The sequence below is a fragment of the Lepidothrix coronata genome, unplaced genomic scaffold, assembly GCF_001604755.1.
Source record: "Lepidothrix coronata isolate B3197 unplaced genomic scaffold, Lepidothrix_coronata-1.0 Scaffold58, whole genome shotgun sequence".
NCBI lineage: Eukaryota > Metazoa > Chordata > Aves > Passeriformes > Pipridae > Lepidothrix > Lepidothrix coronata.
This window is the reverse complement of record NW_016690238.1, coordinates 2,400,671-2,424,346: the sequence shown is the minus strand read 5'-3', so window position 1 is coordinate 2,424,346 and position 23,676 is coordinate 2,400,671. Positions and strand designations below refer to the sequence as shown.

Genomic DNA, 23,676 nt, shown 5'->3' with positions numbered 1-23,676 from the left:
AATTTGGTTTGATTAGCTGGAAAGTCAATATTTTCACTGCTCTGTGGCTGAGCAGCATTAATTCCAGCCCAGGCAGCAGCAATAACAGCACTGCAGTGCTAATGGCTCTCTGCCTGCACCGGCTGGCATTTAGGCAGCCTGAGATGAGCTTGGAGCATGAGGATGAACCTTTAGAGAAGTGATAATAATGTAGTACAGCTCATGGTGAAAATTGGCAGAGGCAGGTAGAGAAAAGGCCTATAGAAATGTTTGGGAGTCTGCAAGGTGAGGTGTTGAGGCTGCCTTTCTTCATAAGTCATCTCTTCCAGCACATCCAGACAAGGTGGATTGCTTTGTATCACAGCTCCCATTAACTTGTCTTAAAAGAATAAGGCACCTTCAGCAGAGTGAATCAGAACCTCATGGGACTAGACCTTTATTCTTTTTAGGTGATGTAAATAGGAGTTTGATAGGTGAGCCAAGTTATCCTTGTCTTTACAGATGATGGAGGGAAGCCTTAAGAGAACTGTATGAGCTCAGCAGAGGCTCAAACACCATATCTTTGTGTCACTTCATGCCACGATAATCACTGCTTGCAGTGCAGAGCTCACATCTCTCTTTCATGTCTGTAATACCTGTCCTGTTCCAAATAACCTGTCCCAGTCCTGTTCCAAAGGAACCAAACAACTCCCATGCTAATTTGATATGGCTGAGCAGGCTGACTGAGAATTCATAAACTCTCCACCATTAGCGTGGGCTGCAGACAGAGCTTCCTGTGCTCTGAGGGTGTATAACTGAGATATTTGAGTCATGCATGACAGTGAATGTGTCTGCATCTCTCAGGGTCTGGATATTTCAGTGTCGTCCCCGGGGTTAAATGCCTGCAGTGGAAAGTCATGTTCTAGAGTATTTCCTTTAAATTCACATATCGTGGTGCATTTCTATCAGACCAGGTAGCACAGATGAACCCAGCTGTTTTTGCAGGAAATCTGTCTGATAACCTGTGCTCCCTGGGCAGTGACAGCTCAAGGCAGGATGAGGAGGTTCTACTGTGGATGGATGGGATCAGCCCTCGGGATCTGCTGGTGCTCTGTGGTGATCCATGTGTCATGCCCAGCACTCCACCCTGGGAAGCAGCCTTAGCTCTGCTGCTGAAGCTGCAGGGACATGAGGGCCAAAGCCTTGAGTCAGGTTTCTCCTGGACCTCTGGATCAGGAGCTGGGAGGCAGGGGACCAGCTTGGTGTGGGTGTGGTAACAGGATTACAGAGCACTTGGGGTGCAGAGCATATTTTGGATAGAGCTTCTTACACGCTGCAGGGCTGTCATGTTGTTATGGTCTAGCTGAGAGGTGGCAAAAGGCATGAATAACTGTGGCTGTGCTGCTGTTCTCAGGCGGGGATGAGCTGACATCCTGGTGTTAATAGTGTGGATCACAGGTGCCCTGACATAGTATCTTGATGGCAGCAAGGGGTGTGAGGAACCTAAGAACTGAACAGACTTGCCAGTGGCACACTAACCCCTGACTTCCAGTGCTCAGGGCCATTTCTGAGGTGAATTTACACAGCCTGTACCTTCTATTCAGCTCCCAGCTGACCTTGTCTGAATTCTAGGGCACCCTTGTGGCATTGGCATCTGTGTGACTGACAGAAGCAATGACAGTCCTGCTTTAAACATCAGAGGCTTTTTAGCAGTGTTAATGATGCCCAGGCTCTTCTGAAGGGAAAATGCAACGGCAGGCTGTGGAGCCTCACCTCACTGCTCCAAGGCTGTCAGAAGCTGTGAGCTCTTAGTTGGAAGGAGTGTGTACAGGTGTACCTGTATAGCCCATCCTTCAGGAGAGAAACCGCAGTAAGTGCTGCTGAGAGAGATGGCAGATCCTCACAGATTTATGCTGATTAGAGAGGTGCTAATGCCTTGCTTTTACAGCTTGATCTTCCTCCTGTCTTTTGTGCTGGCTCATAAATACACGCCAGTTCATCCTCTTTGTCTCTTCTCATGACCTTTCTTTAAATTTGGTTAAGTTCCTGATGCATGGGTTGTCTTGCCCCTCACCATGAAGAGACCTGCCTCGGGATGACCCCAAGTCTCACTATAATTCCTGCTGCAACGTTTTATTTCAGACTTTATTTTGGGGGGATAAGACTGCATTCAATCATGCTCCACAGGGTGCTAAAAGCCTGTGGTCTGGGTGATGCTCTGTGTAATCTGCCTTGTCAATACCCATTGCTCACATCCACACCAGTGGAGAGGATTTTGCCAGCTGACTGGGTGCTTCTGAACCTGAAGTGTGATGCTGACTTTCCTTCCATGACCTGATTCTCCTGCTTTCATTTCAAGTGTTTGCTTCCCATCCTGGCTTCTTGGAGCACATGGCAAAAATATGTCCCTGGGAGATGTAGACAGGGTGAGTGTGGTACAAGGATTCCCTCATTACATGTGAGGGAGGTGTCTCTGCAAAGGCAGCTGTGGGGGGCAATGCCATCTATTCATCTGCAGTAGCTGTTGGATCATCTTCCCATTAGTCACCTCCATAGGAGCCTGATCAATCCACTGCTACTTCACAGTCTTCCCTACAATTGGCTGCTAAAGGAAGAGAAATGTCACTTATTTGGAAACTCTGCTTTCTTATTCTGGCAGTGAATGAACTTATCCGGAACATCAGAGTCCCCAAGGCTGCAAGGTCCAGTTCCCCACCAGCTTACATTGAGATAAACCAAATATATGGTCAAAGGGAAAAGCCCTCTCATGTTGAGAATGGCTTCAAGTGTCTCTTCCCTGCAGGCCACAAATGTAGCTCGTTGCAGGGGCTTGGCCACGGTTTTCCATAAAAAGAGCCACATCTGGAGATGCTGGCTCGTTATTTTTGCAGGCACCTGTGCTTTGCTTGCTTCTAGTGACAAACTGAACTGGAGATGGGAAGTCCTTGTCTTGCAGAGGGTACAGGTTAAAACAGTGTGAGTCATCACAGGGGAAGGGGAAAGTCACTTGACAGTAGAATCAGGTGCAGCTGGTTATGGGGAGGGTCTGAGCAGGCAGTTGAGACAACTTTATGAAACATATATGGTGTGCACAGCAGTGAGATGTAGCATGTGCTTGGCTGTCAGCATTAGCATGATGTGCTGCTGGCACAGGAACGTCTTTCCTGCTGAAAGCAGCTCTCGGAAGAGGCAGTCGATGTGCCAGTTGCAACAAGGTGACAGTGATGCAGTAGATAAAGAGCAGCCTGGGAGTGGGAATTCATGTTTTCTGATCCTGTTCAGGGCCTTTGGGCTTGATACTGATTCTGTTTGCAAGCTGCTAGGAAAGAGATCTCTGAGAAGATGTCTGCCTAATGCAACATGCTGCTAGTCTGTCTTGAACCCTACCCAGTACTGTCATAAGGTTAAGAGCAAGAGGCCACAGGTCCTTGTAGCATCAGTAGCCCTTGATAGGCAAGAGTAGTGAAGCGAGTCCCTGAAAACTTGTTCTTTCTATTTGGACGCTTGTTCTTGGACAGCTGATTATTCCTGCTGGAGAGAAAAACCTGGCCATTGTATCTGCCTGGGAAAAAAAGAGGATGATTCATTGAGATACTAGCACCTTCTAGTCCTGTTTTCTAAAAGAACCTGCAGTTCTTTCCACTCTCATGCTGCCTGTGAATTTAATAAGTTTCCTTTTTGCTCCTTCATCCGGGCCAGTAGCAGAAGCTCTGAAGATGGTGGGCATGTGACAGGCGCCTACAAAATCCTGTTTGTCAACATGCTCTTCCTTTGTAGCAGAGGACACCACTTATACCTGCCCTCTACCCCTCTCTCTGAGCAGTTTTTTGCCTTCCTTGTTGCTGTTTCTCTTCAGCCCACATCCTCCTTGCTTGTGGGAACAGCAGACTGGGCAGCACCAAGAGCCTTGCTGGAGTGGAGGTGTCTGACAGGGAGTGCTCTGCTGGAAGCCTGTTGTACAGGCAGGAGATAGATGGGCTTGATGTGATTTGCTCTTGACAAATCCATATTGGCTGCAACTCATCTCCTTGTTATCTCATTGATTTTTGGAGGGCTTGGAATTGGGTCTTCAGGGAAACAGGGCAGTGTGTATGAAGGCATGACAGCTTCCTATCTGCAGTACGTGCCTTGTGTTGTTGGCCACTGCCCCTGAAGTGTCTCTCCTGGACCCCAAATGGCTTGTTGCTCCTCAGCACCCCCGTGGTGATGGGGTGGGTGTTTGTTCACGTCCCCTTGGTGGTGTTTTGTCACATCCTAGTGGCTTGACTGCACGGTGGCCATGGATGTGGTGCTGTCACAGGGGCTTCAGGGGACTTGCTTTTCACTCTTCTTTTGGAAGAGTGATCTGGGGTTCAGTCCCCCCTTGCTCACAACATCCTGGTTGTCTCCTTGCAGGCAATGACAGCATTCAGTCCCAGATCATCCCACACTACAGCAGCCCTTGGGGTGCTGACCAGCTGTCCTGAGTGGAAGGTGAGCTTTTTGTGTTGCTGTAGCAGCAATTACTTTCTCCTGTGTTAAAAATGATGATGCTTCTTTTTCCCTTCTCTCATGATGAGACTTGGCTATGGAAAGGCAGGATGAGATGCCATTTCCTTAGTCCCTTTCCTCTAAGATCTCACAAAAAACATTACAGTGCTGGCATGACAACAGCAGCAAAAATGGCAGCACCAATTCCTGCCCACTTGGAGGAAGGTTTAGCTAAGACAGGTTATTAACTTGCTTTTCTGTGGCTGCTATGGGATCATATGTGTGATGCTGGGTGAGATTCTCACAGAGGAGATCTGCTGAAGGGTTGAGGGTCTGAACCTGAAGCCTGATGCTGGCTCAGGACTCTGTTGTAGGGAGAGGTTGGAGAGGATGGGTACACTTGTAGATGATACTTGTGACACCTGAGGAGTGGTGCCTGGTGGTGGTTGTGCTTTACCAGTCCTGGCCTCTCCAGGTCACAAAGCAGCAGAGGGATGCACAAAGCCAGCTTTGTAATGAGGGTGTTGATAGCAGAGGATGTGCTGACTGGCAGTGGGGCCCATCTCTGAGAGCTGGAAGTGACTGGATCCAGGGGCATGGGGGCAGCAGGACAGAGGAGAAGGTCATTCCTCTGTTCTTTAGAGCCTCAGAAATGCAGCTGAATCTGGGGCAAAACATCTGGGCTATGCTTGCTTTATTTATGTTTTTTCCTAGGCATGTCTCTAATCAGAAGCAAATCATGTGCTTGAGTAGAAATTCAAGTGGTTCAGATTCCCCCAGAGAAGGCTGAGGTGACTTGGTAGATTTGCTCTGCAATGGTGCTCAAAAGAAATGTCAGCAGCTTCATTCAGGGTCACTGAAGCTTCTTGTTGTCCACTGTGGGGTCACTTTGTGGATGCTCAGTTCCTGGGTTTGGTCTTCTCATGCACTCTGGGTTTTCCTCTCCTCCTTAGTCACTGGAGAGCGAGCAGAAACTCTGCAGCCACTGGGGAAGGAAAGCACTGGAATACTTTAAAAGCAATTAATGTTTGCCAGCACAGATCTAGCAGTGCATTGCTCCTTCCAGTCACATTCCCTGCCTCTGGCCCCCTCACCACCTGCTGCACTTTTTTGGGTTTTCCTTTATCAGTTGCTTTTCATTTTCACTTGAGCTGTCGGTGAGAGCTGAAGTAGAAGTTCAGATTAAGTTGCAGCTGAGATGTGCTTTGCTGGGGATTATGGAGCTGGCTGTGTGTGTAGCTGTCAGGTAGGGCAGGAGGAACACAGCTTTTTAGCAGGCTGTGAGCAGACAGAAGTCTCTGATTTCCAGGGCTGAAAATTGTGCTCCCAGGCTCCAGTCTGCACTGGTGTAACCAATACCACTTCCTTTATGGAACTGGTTGATTCAGTCTAAATAGGATAGCTGGGCTGGGCTGACTTCCTAGGTGAATTGGAGCTTCTGGGCTAGCCCAGAGAGCTGTCAGCATGGGTGGAGGCTCAGGCAGCACCTGGAGAAGGGTAAAGTCTGCTCCCACTGGTGCATTTTGGTCTGATGCAGGTTCTAGGCATAGTAGAGGGAAAACCTGAAGCTTTGACATATATCTCAGCTTTTTTAATTGTTTGGGTGAGCTCAATTTCTGTAATTGCTTCCTTCAGGAAGCTCTCTGGCTGTGCCTGGCGAGGAGATGCATCACCTGAGGATTAAAATGCAGCTGCTGTGAGACAAAACCAGGCCAGAGTCAGCAGTTGCTGTGGAAGGAGGGCTTGGGCACCAGCAAATGGACATGTAGGGCTGGCCTGACTGTGTGGACTGTACTGAGTTAAAATAACCAACACTGTGTGGCTGTTTCTTTCAAAATGTTAAAAATATCCCAGCTTCTCCATAAATCCAGGAGATGCAACTGCTATTGCCTAGCACAAGTGTGGATGACTGTCCTCCCTCAGAGCCTGGTGGGAGCTGTAATGCTTGTGCTGAATTGATATTTTAAGGACCCTTACAGAGCAAATTGTCTGAGCCTTTAGTTTGGCAGCTGGGCTGACCCAGGTGGGATGTAAACCAGTGGTTCAGGGTGCTCTGCTCCTTTTGGTGACAGGGTGGTGATCAGACCACACTTATTGCTCTCATGGGGCAGAAGGTCCAGCCCAGGAACTTGTATGTGACTGACTCTGCGTGTTTTGAGCGGACTGTCATGTTGTACAAAGGGTCCTCCAGAGGTGCGAGAGACTCCCCCATCCTGGGGACCTGAGGCCCTGCTCTCAGGCTGGGCTAAGGCATCCTACTGTCCCCATCTCTGGAGCTCTCTGGGCTGCAGGGTTGCCCTGCCATGATGCCACAGCACTGGGGTTATGTTGCTGCTGCTGTATAACACGGGCACAAAGAGCACAGCAATGCTGTACCTTCACTCTGTCCCTCGTGCACACTGTGTCAGTGCAGCCTATTGCCAGGTACCAGTGGCATCCTCTCCCTCTGAGCCCTGGCTGATGGAAGACTGATTTCCATCCTGCCACCTCCCAAGCTTTCTTTCCCTGCTGCTCTCATTTCCCTGAGTTTCTCCAGGAGGAATTCAACAAGGAAGCCTGCTGTTGCTGGAAGTACTGCTATTTTCAGAGCCCTAATCTCCCACCTTACCTGTTCCGAGCTCCCAGTGTCACAGGCACAGCCTTGCTTGCCACATGCTTCCAACTCAGGGATGCACTTGGCAGGAATGCTGCACAGCTTAGCAGTGGCCAAGGTGATCTCTAATAGCATCTGTGTGTTGTTGAGATAGTGCTTATCTGTTGGGAGGGAGTAAAGGAGCAAGCAGGCCTGACCTCCAGAGCACAAATGAGACTAAAACCTCGTACCTGAATCTCTCAGATGATCTATCAGATCTCCCTACAGAAACATGAAAAAAAATCAGTAAACGTGATAGCGAGGTACTAGGAGATGCTTGGTGGAGAGATGATTGTACTAATGGAGGGCAGTGAGAGGTAGTGTGGTACTCTCAGCCATGAGAGAGGCTATAAATTGTGTCCTGTGTGATGATGAGCCACTGTCGCAACATATGGCAGCCAGTGTGGGTTGTGAAGTCTGAGCCCCTCGGCGGGTGCCTACTGCCACCCAAAATGGCTCACAGCCATCTGCTGTGACTACCCCTCCTCCCACCTCCTGCTGTAGGCAAGGCCTGAGCCTGTGATTCCTGCTCGGAGCCTTCCCAGAGCAGCCCCATCGTTCTCTTGGAAGAGTTTGGAAAGCTGTAAACCCAAATGTTCCATGTAAACCCAAATGTTCCATGTAAACCCAAATGTTCCATGTAAACCCAAATGTTCCATGTAAACCCAAATGTTCCATGTAAACCCAAATGTTCCATGTAAACCCAAATGTTTCATGTCAACAGCATGTCCATGTGTTGGAGATATTACAGATGCTTCCTGCCCTCCTCAGCTGTTTGCTCCCTCTGGAAAGGGATTGGGGTGCTGCAAGAGCAGCAGTCCCAAGAGTTGTGTCCGGGCTGAAATTCCTCAAACAAGGAATGACAGTGAATGTTTGTTTAAAGTTCCCTTCCATCTAATCTCCACAGATGCTAGTGAGATAACAACATTTTTTTTTGTGGGGTTACCCAGCAACGAAAAAATATTTGGGTCAAATTGAGCTGTTTACATTCGTCTTGGTTTATCCATCTTGTAGGGAACGAAACAAGTTTCTTGTTAAGTTTTTCCCTCTTCGTTTTATTTTTATCTTGACGCTTTGTATAAAAAGCGTTCCATGTGAATCATGGATATTATGATTCCAGTCATGATGAAGGCGTTGTGACATCTCTCTGCTGTGGTGCTGGTACACGAGGGATGAGTAAACTGTGTTCAGTGCAGTGAGACCCAGCCTGGTGTCTGTCTCCTGCACTTCCTTGGCCTTCTGCTTTTGAATGGAGAGGCCCCAGTTTGTGAACTAGGGATGGTAATAGGAGTACAATTAAACTCCTATCTTCTAATGAGTTGCCCAGTGCCCCAGGGTTTCACACACGATTCTCCAGTCTGTCTGTGCTCTCAAGGGACCAGACCTTTTCTTTACGCTCATATTATGTTCTCATGGACTCCTCTGAAGGTGTAAATAACAAAGTGTCCTTCAAAAGTCAGTTTCTGCTTTTTGTATGATCATGAAGTCATGATAAAGAGACTTACTGAAGGATTGGTTGTGCTGGCCCTGGTCTTGTGGAAGACTTAGTTGTCTGTGGAGATTTATCCACCCTGAAAAGCTTCATTTGATTGAAGATTGTCCCACAGCTAGAGAGGAGTATCCTGTGCCTATCCCAATGAATTGGCCTCTCTGATCTGTGATTTGGGCTCTCTTGGTCTCATTGAATTAAAATGATGGAGTCTGGAAAGCTAGAAATGATCAACCATCACTGAAGGAGAGCATCCTGCCTGTGAGCCCTCTGTGCTTACCAGTCTCTCCCTTTGGGCCTCTTTGGAAGTGCTGCCATGGGAAAGGAACGGACTGGAGACAGATGATGCTGCACCAGTCCAAGGAAGCATCAGGCCTGGCTGAATAATCTGAAAGCCTGAGCTGTAATTAATTTGAGCATGTTCTCCTAACAGCCAGGGGCCTGCCCCATGCACAGGGCTCTTGGTGTTGTCACAGGGCTCTGGGTAAGGTGTGGATGGCTGCTTCCAGGGACACCTGGGGCTGCCATGGGAGGCCAGTGTGTTGAATGCACGTGAATGGGAAGTAGGTCAGCAGTGGGGAGCAGGTCTTCGTGGGCATTAACATGTGTTAATGTGTGTGTAAAACTTAGGGAATTAAAAAAACTGCAACCAAAGCTGTGTTTTATCCTCTCCTTCCCAGTGTGTGCTGTGAAGGGAAGAAGGGGTCTTCAGGGACAGCAGGATAGATCCTTCTCTGGAGCAAATCTTTGTAGCTCCGTTGATTTAGCTGGCACTTCACTGATTAATACCAGTTGAGAATCCAAGCTGGAGTGTTTTGTATGCTTGTAAATAATTGAACACCATGTGAATACAATGATGTAAGGGAGGATGGGAATAAAGCAGAGACTCTGAGAAATTTTAGGTTTTTTGGAACGAGGCTTTTATGTGGAAACATATTGGCATCTTGGCTGCGAGGCACTATGGTTGAGTGTGAGGGGTTTTTCATCGTAATTATAAGGACTAGAGCTGGAGAGCTGTTGAAACTGCGAAAAATGGCAAGCACATGTCAGATGGGGAGAGGGAGGCTGCTGCCAGCTGTTCCTCCCCTCCCGCTGCCTGACTGGGTTTGATAAATATGCATTATTTTTTAATACTAAAAATGAGTCCTAGTTCTGGCAAGGTGCTAAGTTGACAAACCTGAGATTAAAACCCTTGTTATCCAGGGTGAAGCAGCAACAACAGCACAAGCTTCCCCTGTGTGCCGAGGGATCCAGTTAATGTGCTGCTGCCTTGGTGGAGGCCAAGAGATGCGACTTGTGATGATGGTATTTTGTGATGTGGGCTACAGGCTCTTTGTACACACTGGCTGCCAAATCTCTGCCCGTAAGAGTTGGCTTTTGATGGCATGGGTTGGTGGGAGCTGATGTTGACCTGTCCCTCCTTACTGGTCTGGGAGCAGTTCCCAAATCCATGCCTCTCCTGTTTGCCCCTGTGTAACATGGCTGTTCCAGCCCCTGCTCACAGGGAGATGTGAGGTTAGGAAATCAATTGATGTGTTTAAACCCATCTGCATGTGTGATTTAGGGACAAGACACGAGCCAAGTCAGTGGCCAGTGAGCTGGGGACTGCCCTTGGCTGCTAGGCAGGCGCTCCAGGGAGCCTGGATGGAGGGCTGCTGATATGTGGATGTGAGCTTCAAAGCTGGAGGCTTCCCAGGAGCTCCCAGGGGAGGAGATGAAGCTGTGAAGTCTGGAAGTAGGCCTTCAGATCATGGATGAGATTCCCAGAGCTGTGTGTTGTGTATGATCTAGTCACCTGGCAGAGAGGGACTGTACCTTCCTTCTATCTCCTCACAAACTGGGGAGAGTAAAATGTGGATATTTGGAGAGACTTAATCATCTTTCTATAGATTAACAGCTGAATTCCAGAAAGATCCAGATTTGGTTAGAGCCTGTGGGCTTGTCTTTTTGCCTATTCCTACAGAGTAGGAATTTATATCCCTAATTTCTTGTCCCCTTCCTGAGCCAGGGCTGAAGAAACTGTGCAGCATGGAGGCAGGAGCTGGCTCTGCCTGCTTGCAGGAGCTGCTGCCATTTTGTGTCTCACTCCACTCAGACTGTGATGAATTGCTGTGCTTTGCCTCTTGGAGAGGCTTTATAGTCTTCTTTTCTTTGTCACTGTCTTTAACTCAAAATAAAAGTCAGTCAGGGACGAATGAGGGGTTTGTGCTGAGTTTGGGGCAGTGTAACAGTGGTGACAGGTGCCCTCCATTTCTTGGACAATGGGCACAGCTTCACACCATAAGCCATTTTTATCCAGGGCTTGGACTTTTCTTGCTGTAGTATTTATCAGTTACCTATTTGCTACACTGCAAACCCCTTTCTTCTGCAAGATACTTTTCAGTGCTGCCAGATCTCTGCTCTGCCAGCCTCTCGGTTGGGGCAGCTTGCTGAGAGCCTGCACATACTGTGGTTGGCCCCCAACCTTTGCCCAGGAGGGACTCAGGTGGGAATGAAGTCAGGATTAAGATGTAGTGGGTGACAGATACATCCTGAAATCACATGGATGTGTCCCTTAGGACAGTGGTGCAGTGGGAGATGGCAGGAGCAGGAGGGATGGTGCTCTGAGGGCAGAGTGCAGAGCCCTCCAAAATCCCAGGTGTGGCACTCAGTACTGCTGGGGGTCAGGTGCTTTGCTTGTGTTTTGAGGTGAGGTGACACTTTGCACTGTTCCCTGTACCATACAGAGAATGCTGTGTAAAAACAGCAGTCCTGTCCCAGGCAGGCAAGTGGCAGGAGGGCAGAATTTAGGGGACTGCAGAGGTGGCCTGACCTGGAGTTTATCTGAGCACTCCCTGCAGGGATAAAACTAAAACCTCTGGGGAAATGTCAAACAGCAATTGCTAGAGAACACGATGCTGGGAAAAAAATTCAACCCTTACCCCACAGACTCATTCCAAAACATATATTAAAGGTTACCCAGACAACCTTAATACCTCCAGAAATGTGACCTTGAAAACCACCTAGAGAGCAAGGAACCAGCAGATGGTCTCAGCTGCTGGCTGCGAGCAGTGCCCACAGAGTAACGTGCTTTAGCCCTCACTTGGTTTCATTCACTCAACTGGCATCATATTCAGCTCAGAGACTTATTGCCCCTGGGGGGGGGTTCTGTTGAGCCATTGATGCAGCATTGAAATATTTATTTCATAAGCAGCCACCAGGGAAACTAAATTTCCAAGCAAGCCAGCCCTGTGGGGGTACTCCTGAAAGGACACCTGAAGCAAATGTTCCATGAAAAGCATTTTTTTGGTGATTATTTTATTGCACTGGGACCCAGGATGCAAAGCTGCCTGTTGCAGGAGTGCCTGCCTTCCTCTGGAAGGCAACAGTTAGTCCCTGGGACAGGGGCTTGCAATCTAATTTAAATATATGGAAGTGGAACTGGGAAACTAAATCACCCCCACAACATTCCTCAAACAGCAAAGACCTGAATTCTTTCTAGGGACCAGATTGAAACACCTGTGAGAATTCTATGCCTAAAACATTATTGTTTAGGGCATTGCCTTCACAAGGAAGGAAAACAGTAGCAAAAAAGCACCACTTTCAAACCCTCCTTTGTCACTTCTGATTCATCTGCCTCAGGCTTCCCAGAGGTCTGCCCTGCTCCATGAGCTCCCCTGGGGCACATCAGGCTCATCCAGGTTCTGGCAATAGGAACCAAGATCCTGGTGTGTGGACCTCCACAACGCCCTGTTTGGGGCCTGTCTTTGTGGCTTCATAAATGAGAATTTCTTAGGAGTCCCTGGGACCAACCCCACATCATCATTCCCAAAGGAGAGGGACAGTGTGGTCCCTCCACCCACTTTGGTCTTGTATTAAAGAACCAAGCTAAAGCAGGAGTCAGACTGCAGGGGCTGCTCTGGGCCGACTGATGACAGTGCCATGGACAGCCAGGAGGGCTGTGGTCTGTCCTTGTGCTCTTGCTCATCTCTGAGGCCTTGGCAACCCATTAACCATGGCTTGCTTACTGCTGAGACATGGTGAAAAGGGTTGGAAGCTGCTGGAAAGCAAAGCTGCTATTGAAATAGGCAATTGAAATGCTCAAGTGGTGACTTTTTCATGCCTACATGTTTCAGGGGCACTTGTAAGAGCACTGTTTAAATTTAGAAGAAAGAAGAGTGAGATTTCTAATCTATTATTCATTCATGAAACATTATTTCAGCGTAAAATAAAATATTTTCCTTTTTCACCTCATTCTTAATATACTCTCTCCTCTCTTTCTCTCTCCCCCCCCTTCCCTCCACTTCACAGTGCTCCAGGGAACAGTATGTATGAAATTATTTTGTAAAATCCAATAAAAATTTTAATCAGGTCAACATCATTACAGGAAAGGAAAGTGATGGAGCTTTCCTGATGCATTAAAAAAAAAAAAAAAAAAAAAAAAAAAGGCATGTAAAGGAAAGAAAAAAAAAAAAAAAGATGTAAATATGCAGTTGTAAAAAGAGGAGCACAGAACTGCACACCCAGACACTGTGCAGTGCCTCCTGCTCATCCTGTCTCCATGGAGCACAGTCTCACTTTCAGCCACGCACATGACAAGTGCATGCACGTGTCTCTCATCCCCTTGTACATACACCAAACATATTCCAAAGTAGGGAATCATAGGATATCCTGAGTGGGAAGGCACCCACAAGGATCACTGAAGTCCAACTCCTGGCCCTGAATAGACATCCCAACAATCTCACCGTGTGCCTGAGAGCGTTTTCCAAACACTCCTTGAGCTCTGGCAGGCTCGGGGCTGTGACCACTGCCCTGGGGAACCCATTGCAGTGCCTGACCACCCTCTGGGTGAAAAACCTTTTCCTAATATCCAACTTAAACCTTCCCTGACACAGCTCCAGCTGTTCCCTTGGGTCCTGTCTATGGTCACAGACAGCAGAGATCAGTGCCTTCCCCTCTGCTGCCCTTGTGCCGAAGCTGCAGACCCTGATGAGGTCTGATCTCAGCCTCCTCTTTTCCAGGCTGGACAAACCCAGTGACCTCAGCTACTCCTCATATGGCTTCGCCTCTAGACCCTTCACCATCTTTGTACACTTTCTAATAGCTTTAGGCACGTAAAATTCTTTGGCGAGCACCCACCTCTGCCTGGAGGTCTTTGTGGACCCTTAGGCCCATATGTCCCAATATGGTCTTTAAACAGTGGTTGGTAAAGCAGAGGGACTGGCTAGCTGTGTAGTGACTCCCCTTTTTAATCCCTGTCTCTCTGATTACCACGGAGGGGAATAAAAAGCCCTGGTAGCACACGGTCATGCTCTGAGGATTTGCATAGTGTATTAAGGCTTGCTAAGATCTCCTTCCTAGCCTGACATTTACAGAAACTGCAGCTGCTGAGGCTCCTCTCCATCTTCCCTCTTTCAGATTAAATGTGAACTTCTAAATCTGCCAGGAGGAGCAGAGGGAAGGATGGGGAATGTAACTGCCTCGCTCCGACCTTGGTTTGTTGCCATCGTCCGAAACACAGAGCCAGGCCAAGTGATAGGAGTGATTGATGTGTGTGCAGGTCAGAACCCCTGCAGGAGAGGAGCAGACATACCAAGCCCTTAAAGTAATATACTGTTGACTTCAAGGGATTTGCAAAAGCCTCCAAATGCTTGGAATAATGTATTTTTGCCATCGAGTTCCTTGGAAGAGCGCAGGAGGGGCTGGCTGCCCATCACACCCTTCCCCACCAAGGTCAAGGTGGTGGTTGTGGATGAGAATGGAGCTCTTGAGATGAGCACCATCCTCTGAGGAGCCCACCCATGGAGGGGGGAACATAATTCCTGAGATCAACACAGCTACTGGTAGAGATGCCCATCTCTCCAATGGTAGGACTTCTCCCATGGAGTGCTGCCTTCCTCAGGGAAGCAGGGACCAGTGGAGCAACCGTGGCTCCTTGTGCTTTTTGAATTCTGCTGAGACATAGAGTTGTCCTGGAGGGCTGGGAATATTTTTGATACAGTTCGGAGAGGAAGGGATGGGGGCTTTACCTCTTGGGGAAGAGGGTGCCCTGCGTTTTCAAGCTGGAGACAACTGAGGTTGAGTGGTGTTTGACCTTACTGAGAGGGTGGCAGGAGTAGAGCAGTGACTGGCAGGGCCACAAGCTGCCCTAAAAAAGATGAATGAATCCTACCCTGGGGCACAAGGTGCCTGTGGGGACTATCCCCAGCAAGGGTAAATCACACAAGTTTTTCTAGTGACAGCACTGACTTACACCAGGCTTGGAGCATGGAAGTGTTCAAGGCCAGGCTGGACAGGGCTTGGAGCAACCTGGTCTAGTGGAAGGTGGGGGGTTGGAACGAGGTGGTGTTTAAGGTCTTTTACAACCCAAACCAGCCTGTGATTTTATGTGTTGCAATTCATCACCTCAGCTGTCCCCTCTGTGCAGTGGTGTCCCTCTGCATGGGGGTGTCCTGTGCGCCCTGTGGGAACGTGTGGCTGGGCCCACGAGCTGGAGCCTCCACTCTCTGCTGGCAGATGGGTTAAAATAGGAGTTGAAACATTCAGTGCTTTGGAAGGAAAAATAAACTCCCAGGCAAGTGCCAACTGCAGCAGCCATTTTGGCAGAGCACCGTGGTGCAGGGGGATGGGGTAACAGCCTCATGGTCCATGGGAACATCCATAAGTGGAAGCAGCCCTGGCCCAGGCTGTCTGCGCTCGCAGCCCACCCAGCAGCGCCCGGGCCGTGCGGTCGGAGGCAGGCAGAAGGCGCCCTGCCCACGGCACACGGGCTGGCACCTCTCCTCCTCCCTGTGATATTTCTTTGCCACCCTCCGAGTACACACGCACACACATCATACGGCTCTGACGTTATTCTCCTTCGGTTGTTGCGAAGGACTCAAAAATGTCCATTTTAGGTTTTTTATATTTTGGGAGCCAGACTGAAAAATCTTTTCGTGGTCAGTGACAAGCAGCTTATGGGAAACAGATGAACAATACTGCCAGGAATTTCTCTTACTGCTGCCTGTGTTTAAAATATAAAGTTAGAAAGGGAAGGGGGGAAAAAATAAAGTTTTTTAGGCTGAATTCCAGTTGAGTGCTGTGAGATGATCTCTGCAGCTCTCCCTGTAAGGATGCAGAACTCAGATGGTAGGAGTGGGCATAGAAAGCTTGGCCGGGTACAGATCTGATTTGGAGTGAGGCCCTGCTTCCCTGCTGGGAAGTTGCTGATCCTCTCAAAGGGTTTGATCGTTCCTGGAGCCCAGAAAGAAATGACAAGTGCGCCCTGAGGCCAGCGGCTGTGGGAATCTCTTCATGGTGGCCCCAGCCAGGCCTTGTGGCTCTTTGCAGAGGAGACATGTCCCTCTGATCTTCCCTGTGGAGATCTGATCAGCTTCCAGGCAGGCTGGTGGGGACGGAGGACTTGGTGAGCACCCTCAGCCACTACTGCTGCCTGCAGCAGGGCTGTCCTGCCTGGCTGTCACCTTTCCCAGAGTTATAGATCTGGCTCTGTAGGTCCTACAGGATCAGTGCCTGTACCTGCCTGGTCCCAGCAGCTGGATCTGATTCTGAAGCCCTGTGCTGCTGCCTGCAGGTCTGTGCTGGTTGTGTCCGTAGGCAAAAGCCATGCCCGAAGGTGGGAAGGGAGAGCTGCAGCTCCCTGTAATAGATGGCAAGAGGGACTGATGGCCCAAGTGGTAAATAAATCTTGTGGGCTGGGTGATATAACAAAGCACTTGACCTTTGCCCTGGTGGTTTATTTTGTAATCAGTGCCCGGCGATTGATTTATGGGATAATCAATCTTTCTCCCTTCCTCTGGCCTTGGTGTTGCCTGTGCCATGGTCCTTGCTTTTGAGTGATGACTCCAGGCTACAAACAGCGCCCAGGGACTAGGCTGCCTACCCCTGCCCCCTTCACTTCCCCCTGCCCAGCTTGGGAGCAGATGTGCTGTTTACAGCCCCACCTACCCAATGAATGTTTATTAAGTTGCTCTTTGGCAGGGGCAGTCCTCTTTGCCTTACCAATCTGCAGCGCTCCTGGTCTGACAATTGGCTTCCCAGCACCTCAGTTTATAACTCCTGCAACAAATTGTCCTGAATGAAAGGCTTTCATGCCTTGTGATGGATTTCCCTCACATAAATTGAGGCTGTGAGCATCCTTGCTCTTCCCAGGGATGCTCTGCACTGGGAAGCTGCAGTTGGAGCAGTGAGGCCTGTGTGGGGGTAGAATTCATGCCCAGGAGATGCTCATTCCTGGTGTATTCGTAGCATGGCTGTGAGTTCCAGGGCTTCAGGCACAGGGCAAAGCCAAGAGCTGCTCAGTAACGTGCAAGTAACTTCCTCCCCAGCTATAATGCCAGATTTTTCATGTTTGTGCAGTAATTCTTCTTTCTCTTGCACTGGCTTGTGTCTTCTCTACTCGGCGCTGTCCTACCTGACACCTGGATGCAGCTGAGCTGTGGGTTGTGGGGGCAGGCAGAGGGGAAGGACCATGGTGTCCCTTGAGATGAGGCTGCTGAGGATGGGGGCTATGTCCTCCTCTGCCCCCCAGTCAATCTGTTCTTGCTGGGCCCTGGTTCCCCTCTGCTGCCTGCCTGAGAGGCTGGCAGGATCCTCACTGCTCTGGTAGCTGCTGTGTGGCCAAGGCTGCCCGAGCGATTGACAGAGACCTTGGAGGGATCTCATAAATATGGTATTGGGAGGAAAGAACAAGTGAGGGAGCTCAGCATGTAGCGGGTCTGTGATGGGGAGCAGGTTCACCCAGTCAGCGATAGCCTGAGGAAGGCATCCAAGTGTCAATTCCAGCAGCAGAGTGTCTGTGATAAGCCAGGGAGACACAAGCAGAGGATGAAAGCTCTGAACCTCACCAGGCTTTACTGGGGCAGAGACAGCAGAGCCAAGGCTCTGAGTTCCTGAAAAGCTCTGGGAAATGCTTCCCAATTTGGATAGCGTTAAATTTGGGCTCGGATTTCTATCAGAGGCCCATCCTAGCAATGTGTGCTTACTGAGACCCGCATGTCCCCCACCTGCCCCGAGGATATGATGTCATGTGCCTTGCTTTGGGCAACCATGGTGACGTGGTGGTGCCAGGAGAGCTGCCTACGCTCATGGGGACCCATGGGACAGACCAAGGGGAGCTCTGGTAGATATAAAGTTCTCTGAGCAGGAGGCTGCTGGGAAAACAGAGCCCCAGCCCCTTGGAATGTAGGGCCAGCTCTGTGTGTGATTACCTCCATAATCTTCTGTGAGGGATGTGGGGCTGGACTGGCTGTGATCATTCTAGTGATGGCACCTTTTCTCTAAGGTCTTTTTAAACATCTCCTTCTTCCTTATGGAAAGTCTTTACTTATATCTATTCTTGCCCTTATCTTATTTAAGTCCATTCCTTCTTGTAATGCATCATCCTTGGTCAGCCTTAAAGGTTGGCAAGCCCTGAGGGAAGAGAGGAAAGAGTTATAACATCTGAGGGACTAAAGGTTTGATTTGGATGCAACCATATTTATTCAGTGGCAAATTACATCTTCAATCAAACCAATGCAAATCAGGCTCCCAGTTCAGTCTATTTGTTTGGACTTAGTGAGTGCAGGGGGATTCATTATTTCTTGTGCTTCCTTCCATCCCACTAAGTTCATTTGCGCATGTACGGACTCGCACACGCTTGTCTGTAAAACCCTCTTCCCCTAGGGTGATGTGCTGTTGGGAATATGTACCCAATGATCTCTGGGTGTGGGTAGAGCCTGTATCCCTTGGGAAAGGAGGAGAAAAACACCAGTTTGTGCCCTGGATGTGGGCAGTTTGTGCACCAGGATGGTGCACAAGGAAGGGAAGTGCTCCTCAGAGCTGCAATTAGAGCTCTGAATAATTCAGTTTTTCAATGTGATGTCTGAAGTAGAACAGTTAAAATAATGTCTCTAGGAGACTGACAGTGATCCCTTTCTCTTCACACACACCCCGAGGAAGAAACAAACCATGAAAATCCATTTGATTTGTTTGGGGTCATTTCATTTTGCTTCTTGTTTGAGCATGCTGGCTTGCTTCCTCAGTGAAAAGTGCTCTCTTTCAGAAATGTCTAGGGAAAAAAGTCAGGTCTAAAATTTTCATTCTCATTTCTGTTTCTGAGGTTTGTCTCCAAATTTGACCTGTATGTCTTTGGGTTGAAACCTGCATTTTAGGGGCGAGAGGTAAGAATTGGAAAGATAAATCCATCGCTTTTATAAACAATTTCCCTTGCCTTCATCCTAGTCTGCCCCAGACATCTCTGTGTCTGTCCCTGGCTGAGCCTGCTGTGAAATCCCTGTAGGTCCTTCTCCTGCACCTCATTCCCTCTGAGAGGGCTGGGGACTTGTCCAAGCCCTGAGCTGTGCCATGGGCAAGCCATCTATCCCGTGCTGCGGCCACGCTGAGTTGGAACACGCCGGCTCCCAGCACATGGGTAGGACACAGCCCAAATATGAAAGCAGCAATCTGATTTCCCCCAGGCAGAGGGAGGCGTCTTCCCTTGTAATTGTCCTTTGTTTCTGGAATAGCCATGACAGTGTTTTCGGAGAGGAACCCCCTTGTGGGTTTGTGTTTGATCTGCTCCGATGCGCCGAGGCAGGGGGGAGGTGAGTGGGTGCCCGCCATGTCCTGCAGCACTCCCGAGCTCCCAGATGTACCTGTCCCTCACACACCCTGATCCTGCACTGACCCACACTGCTAAATTCAATAAAACTTGACCAGTAAAGCTCAGAAGAAGTCTGCAAGGTGTGGGCTGAAGGTGGTAAACTCTTGGAGTCTGGAGGTGCCTTTATGCTGTATGTGTGTCGTGAGGGATTTTTGTTCCTGCTTGCAGCCTCCTGTTATCCTTGCCTACCAAGTCCAATCTGGATTCCCTGCACAGAACATTTTGAGCTGAAAACAGCTCAAAGCACCTCCTGGAAATGGTAGGAAAAATTTCCATGCTAAGAATAATGAGCGGTGAGTGCAGAGGATAGACGCGGCGGGAATTCCTTGCTCCTAGAAAGTTGCTCTGAGCCTCCAGAAACCTTGGAGGATTTAATACATGGGCCTGGGTTTGTTGTTTTTGTTCAATCTTGAATTGGGTCAAAAAGCTTTGCATTTTTTAATGGATCCAAAACTGTGCACGGTATTATCTCAGAAACTCTGCAGCTGCTGTGTGCCTGGTGCTTCCCCAGCTGCCAGGGCTGCTCACGTTTTTGGGACTGTCTCCTTGGGGTTGGTGTTGTCTGGCAACGATGCATCTCTCAAAGATACGTTGAAGCAGTGCCAGGGAGGATGGCAGGGAGGGCTGGAGGCAGGGAGACTCATAACCAGTACAACACACACGAGGCTGAGATGTTTGCCCTGGTGAAGAACCTGCTGGTATGGGCAGGGTGGTGGGTTAGACAAGCCTGGCTTTCATGGATGGGCACAGACCTCCAGCTGCTGGACCCTGGCTCCTCCATCATCCCCAGGTTGTCTCCTGGCAGAAGCAGAGCTGAGAGTTTGCAGCCTTTCCTCTGACTGTCAGCAAAGCCTACCATGAACACCAGGTCCTGCATACAACCAGCTCCGAGCTGGCCTGTGGCAGCAGAGAAAAGATCTCTCAGGCATCAAATGACTGCCTGTGTTTTCAGAGAGGCACGTGGCCCCTGGTGCCAGCTAGTTGTTCAGATCCCTGGACCCATCTCTCTTTTCCAGGGACCTTGCTTACTTTAGGCAAGAGGAGCTCATTTCCAAGCTCCTTGTCTCTGTCCCAAGTAGCCCAGAAGTTGTTTATCTTTTGTAGATTCTCTGCCTTGTAAATATTTGCATGTAAAGCCAGAGTTATAGGCCATGTTATTTATGTGGAGGAAATGGATATTTAAGGGCTGCTCCACTTTGTTATTGCCCACATTATTTCTGGGAGGCCAGACCCCTTTTTATAGGGGAGCTGCTGCCATTACCAGGATTTCGGAGCTGGCTGGTTTAGGGCTTTAGCTCCTGATGCCTCTCATCTGGTGCCTGTGGGAGGCTTGGCTGAGCTTGCAGGTGGGGGTGCAGTGAATTTTTCCATGCACTATGATTCCCTACCTCTTTCCCCTTTGATCTTCCCTTCCCAGACAGATCTGTTTTTCTTCCCTTCTACCTTAGACCCCATCAGCTCTCACCCACTCCTTTCTTGCCCCCAATTCCCAGAGCTTTTTGGACATGCTGTCGATGACTGCTGGCTGTTTCTGGTCCTCTGGTTCAAGCACAGGGCTGGCCCTGTGCCCTGCTTTCCCTGATGCTGATAAGCTCTCCTTGGCAACAGCAGAACATTTCCCTCCTCCTGATCCCTCATCCCACAGACCTCTTGGAGACCTGTCCTCCCTTGGCAACCCAAATCGCCTTTCCTGGGTTTCTGTCTACCTCTTCATTTGTCTTGTCCGTCTGAAGATCTTTATCATGCCAGCAGATGATTGGGTTCAGGAACAGGCTCCCCAAGCCTGGTCCTCTGCCTGGGCCTGGATCTCAGCATCCATGTGCAAGCACCCCGTGGTTGCCTGAAGGTTACTGCTCCAAGGGCCAGCGCAGTGTTGCCTGTGGAGGTGCCTGTGCTGCCCTGCCTCGTTCCCCTGCCTCGGGTTGCTAAGGTACAGCTGAAACTCTCATCTGGAGTGTCATCGTCTCACGGCTCAGTTCCTTCAACATCCTTTTCTCTGGTCTTGACAAATGCAATCTTCTCCCACTCCTGCCTGTTCAGAGCTGTGCTGCAAGGATCATTTTCTGTGCCTGTCATTTTGCTTGTGTCACCCATGCTTTACTTGCTTTTGCTGGTTCCTGCTGGCAAACAGCAGTTACCTGTCTCTGCTCTCCAGCCCTTTCACAGTTTTCTTTGCTGTTAACCTCGTAGTCCCTCTCCACACGTGGTTTCTCACTGTCAGTCAGCCTCCGGTGACAGCCTCTGCCAGCGCTCACTGTGTCTCCCAGCTCTCTGCTTTCTGCTCCAGCACCTCCTGCTCAAAGATCAGCTCCTGGATGCACCCTGCAGAAATGTGTCCCTGCCCTTCACCCCTCCTGTGCCAGCCTCTGTGCCAGATTGGTGATTAGGGCTTGGGCACAAGTGTGGGAACTGCCTGTCTGTCAGGCAGGGGCCCTGTTTTCTCCTGCTGGTTCTTCTCAACTTCTGCTTAGGGTGAAGACCTTCAGGGCAGGGCTTTTTCTTAACAGTGGTTGCCTAAAGAAATACAGGTATGTGAGACCCTCTTGGCTCTATGCCTGTGTGATGTGTGATGCCATGCTTTAGGAAAGCAGTGGTGAATTCAAGCTGAATTTGGCAGGCTGGGTGGAGAAGTTATGTCCCTCCAGCTTTAGTGAAAAGCGGTGTCTGAATATCATAAAGGGACCTTCTCTGGCACCAGAGATGGAGGCTGGCTTGCACTGGGTTTGTACAGCTCAGTTCTGATGGGGGGCAGATTGAGCCCCTGCCCCACCTCGCTTGCTGCCTGTTCCATCATGCCTGGAGCTGGCCCAGGGGAGCTTCCCTGGCCCTGAACCTTGCCGGTGAACCTCCCTGGACACCCCGGGGCAACATCTGCTGTTGCAGACCAAGTCTGGCCCTAGACACAACCTGCCTGGACTAATCTGGAGCAGGGACAGGATTGAGGTGATCCTGAGCAGCATGTGGAGCCCTGCTCTGTACTGCAAGTGCAGGAGGAAGAGAAAAATGCATCAATGCCTTCATCTGCCCTTATGGATTTTTCCACCATATTTTATAAGCGTTCATTTTTATTTATGTGAGGTTAAAGTCAGTCCAATTTGGAAATCAACTTGTCTAAGGAGCTCCCCTCAGATCCTATTAGCCTCATGTAGTATTTATATTCATTTTTGCTAATGCCATTCACCAGGCTGGCTGTGGTGGCAGCCGCAGGAGCTGCTAACCCTCTCCTTGCCAGGCCACTGGGGCCATGAGCCCGGGGGCTGTGGGGATGGCAGGATCTGGCCATGTGGTGAAGCGCTGGGGCTCCCGACTTGCCACCTTCCAACAGCATGGGAGGTCAGTTTGTGACCTCTGCTCCCACATATCCCCCCTTGCTGCACCCAGCATGGCTGGCATCACTGCAGGCACAGCGGGCACCTCTACCTGGAGATCAGTGGCTGGTTTGGACAGAGAACAGTTAAGAAGTGCTCAGGCTATCCTGCTAATTAGAGAAATTCCTAGAAGAAAATAAAAATAAATGCATTGAGGGCTTTATGGAGAGAGATAGGATACCTGACTCAGGAAGTCCTTTGGCAGCAGATTGCCAGCGGCTGGAGGAGTGTCCTGGGGATGTATCAGTGCACGCTTGGCTGGCTTTCACACCATCCCCTGGCACTTGCTGCTGGCCCCTGCCAGAGAGGGTATTGGCAGGACGGACCTTTGCACTGGAGCTGGATAAGCACCGTGTCCCTTCCTGAGTTGTCATTTCGGTAACCCAAATCAGCTGCCGGGATTGCAGCATTAAGGTCAGGGTCAGCTGTAAGCACCAAGCAGTAAGTGACAGTGGCTGCCAGCGTGGGATGCATCCCTCCCCTGCATCCCTTCCCTCCATCCCTACCTCTCCCTGCAGGTAGCACCACACAGCCTCTCCTGAAGCATCCTGGCTGCCCTGTCTCTCCCCTGCCTTTGATTATTTATTGAAGTGGTTTGATACCAGGTGACTGTAATTAAAAGAAGAAAAATACACACAATAAAATGATTTCTAAAATGGTAACATGCTGGATGCAGTCAAGCAAGGAATGTATTAAATATTTATTGCCACTGGTCTGCTGGGGGGGAAATTAAAATTATTTAGCCTGAGAAAAACATTTTAATTATTTAATTTGAGGGGAAACCTCCCCCACAGCCCTCCTTGGTATTAAGCCCCCGACAAATGACAGCATAATGTAAGGTTTGACTAAAATCTGAATGGGATGAAGGCCTGGAGATTGGAACAAGGGATGGGGAGCCACGTGGCTGCCACCTGAGCCAGAGGTCCCCTTGCTGTGCTGCGGCGGGTCTGTGCGTAATCTTGCATCTTGCAGGTGAATTCTTCCTCTCCAGGTGAGGTTCATGCTTGGCAGCAGTCAGCTGGGGGTTTCCCTGCACGTGGGAGCCTGGGAGTTGGGCAGGAGTTGCTGGGTGCACCAGTCATGGCAGTGAATGACCCAGCACCTGCAGCAGGAACTCTCTGTGCCCACGGGTTATTCT

At 49.6% G+C, this 23,676-nt stretch overlaps 1 long non-coding RNA gene across 1 annotated transcript; it reads right to left on the bottom strand.

Moving 5' to 3' along the window:
- Positions 1-5,114: 5,114 nt before the first annotated feature.
- On the bottom strand, positions 5,115-7,284 carry LOC108498272. The gene is made up of 3 exons (XR_001875130.1): positions 7,252-7,284; positions 7,037-7,156; positions 5,115-5,413 (listed from the first exon to the last, which is right to left on the bottom strand). It is a non-coding gene; the product is annotated as an uncharacterized LOC108498272 (long non-coding RNA).
- Between the last annotated feature and the right edge of the window lie 16,392 nt (positions 7,285-23,676).